Here is a 4,047-nt window from a genome sequence, read left to right as displayed (position 1 = left end):
ACCTGTCAGGAGGAAATACTGAAGCCTATGCTTACTTTACTCCACTGTATCTACAGAAAGTTATTTGATACTTTACTGTACAGAGGTTCCAATAGGATAATTATTTTACTTATCGAGTCCAACCTGAGTGTTATAAATAGGAACTTCCCCTTTAATTCAAGATATCTGGTTCATCCACTCTGGCCATTAATTTTTTTTTTTTAAAGTGCCTAAACTTAACACTAGAATGATAATACTGAAACACCGCAGAGACATCGTTACAGACAATGATAACCTCATGGGGCTGACATTTGTTACACTGCTTCCCCTGCTGATTCCAAATCATGAAAATCACCAATTTTAGAGAAAATAGTTTCCAGCTAACAACAGAGATGACTGACATTGTTAGCTTCGACTAAGATTACCCCCGGCTGACAAAAACACAGATGTTGTTGTTTTTTATTTTACAAGATAATTTAAGTGAAACCGGATTGTTTTGGGAGGCTTACTGGTTACGGTATCTGATTAGTGCTTTGACTTTCTGGCTTACTTCGTGACACCCAACATACCACATTTTAGACGGTTTTGAGAAGCCGGTACTGGAATCAGTTTAACAACAAGTCTACTTTTCAGATCAACGATTTTACACTGAAAAAAAGTCAACACTCAATGTATAATACCACTGCTTCAACAACCCGTAGGGGTTTGCAACTGTGTTAGTTTGAGATGCATTTCAAAATGTTCTGTTGATTGATCTAAAATATGAACGTTAAATTTGATACAGCAGATCTTTTTTTCTCCCTGATTAATTATTCCGAGATCGATCTGAATTAAGTTAAAACTATCTACCCCACGTCTAGCTGACAAATAATAAATAAATACTTAAAGATACATCAGCATAATCATATAAAATGCTATTAAATAAGCTAATCTTGTGCAGTATGAGTGTTTCTCTTCCTTTTTCTCAAGTTAATTTAAATGTGTGTTTTTTACAGTTTGACTGATGCTCAGTCGGACTGCAGTGCAGATATTTTACTACTAACTGTACATTCATATTCTACCTCAGTAAAGTAACAAAGGACTTCTTGTTGGACCTTAAATGTAACGGTTCTAAATGCTGAATGGAAAAATGTACAAAGAGCTTTTTAATGATTAAGGATAAGATGTAACGTGTGTTCATCTGTCATGAAGCAGCAGCTAAAAGTTTGAGATCGATTTGAGTACTAGTTATTGTAGTTTAAGATAATGTAGTGCACTGGTGCATTCTGGGATGCAGTATACACTTTCCCTCGTGTGAGACACTGGTGATGTATGCTCACACATTTTTAACACAAGTTTGGGAAATGCTGACACATGAGAAAAACCTGCACACATGTTCCCAAGCAGAAGTGAGCCGGGGTGGGAGGGACGGGGAGGTGTCGGCTTAGCATGAAAGACTGTAGCTTACTTCTACCAGAAAAACACAAAGCAGAGCCTGTTTTCAAACCTACATTTCTACAGCATCAAATATTTTGTTTTAACTATTCAAGGAATAACCTTTTCTTTCACTTTTTCCACTTTTTTTTAAACTTTTTAAATAGAGAAATCTAACTCTGGACTAAGTATTGCATGTTTAATATCCTTACTGAGACAGAAATATGCATGTAACTGTTTGGAAACTGTCTTTAACATCTTCAGGATTTAGCCCTTGTTTTTGTTTTATTAGAATTTGTTAAGTTTTAACGTACAGCCTATACAGAGGGAAACCGACTTTAATCGACTTAGACTTTTGTTATTAAGCTAAATATATAATTCAGGTAATAAACCTCTGACTATAAACTCCTCTGTTACTGTTTCTATAGTGCTACAGGTAGAAATGTTACAAAGTCAGACCACCAAATATAAATCAATAAAGAAATATAATAATTGCATACTGTACAAAATAAATAGTTAGAGTCACTCAGTCGTTTGTTTCAACAAAACGTTGTCTTAAGATTGCACAACAACAGCAGATCTTGTTAAATTACTATCAGATGTATCGTTTATTTGCAACTTCACATCTGGAAGAAATAATCAAATTTATGAAGCTGCAGAGGAGTTACAGTGAGAAAGAACTATTGCACCACAGTTGAAACTTTGAATCTATGAGAAAGAGAGTGATCTTAAATGCAGAGTGGATGTACCTGAGAAGAAGGTGGAGACGCTGCTGTTGCTTGGAGTCAATCTGCTGCTGCTGCTGCTGCTGCTGCTGCCGCTGCTCCGTCTTGAAGGACTTCTGCTTCTGCTTATATACCCGACAGGGCAGAGAAAGAGCTACCATGTGTGTGTGTGTGTGTGTGTGTGTGTGTGTGTGTGTGTGTGCGCGTGCATGAGTGTGTGTCAGAATCTTGCAGGGTGAAAGTGTTGTGTAAGCGGTCAGTCTTAGGATCTGGATGAGGAATCTACCGTCTCTGTACAACCACAGCTGGATGGAGCTTCATTCAGATGAAGTGACAAACTTTGTTTTGTTCTGTGATAAGTGAGCGCTGAAGCTGTCAGACGGGACACGCTTTAATTTTCAGTACAGGCAGGTTCAAAGGAAATACATCTTTTCTGTGTTTCTTTCTAGCTTTTTGGTGTATCTCACTTTACACCGACAGTCATGATCCTCAGAGGTTGAACTTAAAGAATGGGACTTAAAGAGTTCATTAAGTTATATAACAAAATTACAAGGTTAAAATGTAAATGTAAATGTTTGAATTTCCCTCGGGATCAATAAAGTATCTATCTATCTATTTGTACATATCCTGCAAAACTTACAAAATGATCATCAGCCTACAGGGAAAAAAAGTGATGTAGTGCTATATAATAGACTTTGAGGAATGGACGTATAGCCTCTTGGTTTTTAAAAGTGAAGTTGAAGAGCCTTAAATGTGCATTCTTTCTAATGGCCAGCAGGGGGAGACTCCACTGGTTACACAAAATGAGCCTGTTTGTGTAGAAGTCTACAAAGCAATGAACCTCTACTTCTCAGCTGATTGATGATGCAGTTAACATTTTTCCTAATGAACTTACATCCAACTTGACAGCATAGCTTCATAAATTAATCACAACTCCAAATTAGAGTGACACAGATGATAGTGTAGGGTGTGTTTTTAGGGCTTGGTGAGAGGCGATGACAAGTTGCTACCATGATTCCTTCAAACCAGGATGGAGACGTAGCAGTGAGTGTCTGGTCAGAAAATAGTCACATGTGGTTCCAAGAAATAAACATGTCCATGCTCAAACTTGATATGATTTGATACTTCAAACATTAGCAGAGGGTTAGGGAATGTTTTCAAAATGAGCACATCATGACTTTCTGCAGGAGTTAAACTGCACACAGGTAGTGTACTGACTTCTTCTTCACCCTGCCATCAGCCACCACTAACTTAATTTTATCTTGATGTTAGTCTTGCTATTTGCAAAGGTTGGGTTGGCTAACATTCACAGGTGTGGTAAGTGTAAGAGGAAATAACTTACTTTTGATGGTGGTATGGTTTTGTGTTTGTTTTATCTCTTACTTTTACACAGGTGGGTTTTTTGGGGTTTGGCCTCTGTCTCTAAATTAAGATCATGTTTTGTTAGTGAAACCACACTGAATGTTGAAACAGCTTCACCAAAGCTCCATGTTGGTAATTCCTGGCTAGTTATTTACTGGAGTTGTACTAATAAGCACTTGTTTGTTGGATCCATGCCCAGATTGTGATGAATGACAGCGCCCAAAGCAAGCCTGCATGGAGCTAATTCGCAGCCAAAATTGGCTGAGCTTGAATGGCCCACTCATGGAAACATTACTCTATAACTCCATGGCACCTCTAATGGTCAAACACTCCACAGGGTACTTTTATAGAAGCTTGCCAAATGGCTAGATTTGGGGGTTGTTGGCTCTCACTTGGTTTCCTGTTGCCAGAAAACAACCAAACGTGCCCACAGTGAGTAAAAATGAGCTCCAATCTGGCTGTAGGTGTTAAACTACTAAGTCTACCTCTTCATTTTAGATGCTTTGTCACTGTCAACGTTACTTTTACCAGTACTATTCTGCAATAACCAAGTATATGAAAACATTCT

General features: G+C 37.9%; 1 protein-coding gene across 1 annotated transcript in view; it reads right to left on the bottom strand.

Moving 5' to 3' along the window:
• f13a1b (coagulation factor XIII, A1 polypeptide b) overlaps positions 1 to 2,311 on the bottom strand; it is a 14,870-nt gene extending 12,559 nt beyond the window's left edge. The window contains exon 1 of the mRNA XM_061031137.1: positions 2,142 to 2,311. The gene's annotated coding sequence lies outside the window, so the exon portion shown is untranslated. The remainder of the gene's footprint in view (positions 1 to 2,141) is intronic.
• Positions 2,312 to 4,047: the final 1,736 nt, after the last annotated feature.

This window comes from Labrus mixtus, chromosome 23, assembly GCF_963584025.1.
Source record: "Labrus mixtus chromosome 23, fLabMix1.1, whole genome shotgun sequence".
NCBI classification, from domain to species: domain Eukaryota; kingdom Metazoa; phylum Chordata; class Actinopteri; order Labriformes; family Labridae; genus Labrus; species Labrus mixtus.
The sequence above is the reverse complement of the archived record's forward strand: the minus strand, read 5'-3'. Positions and strand labels throughout refer to the sequence as shown.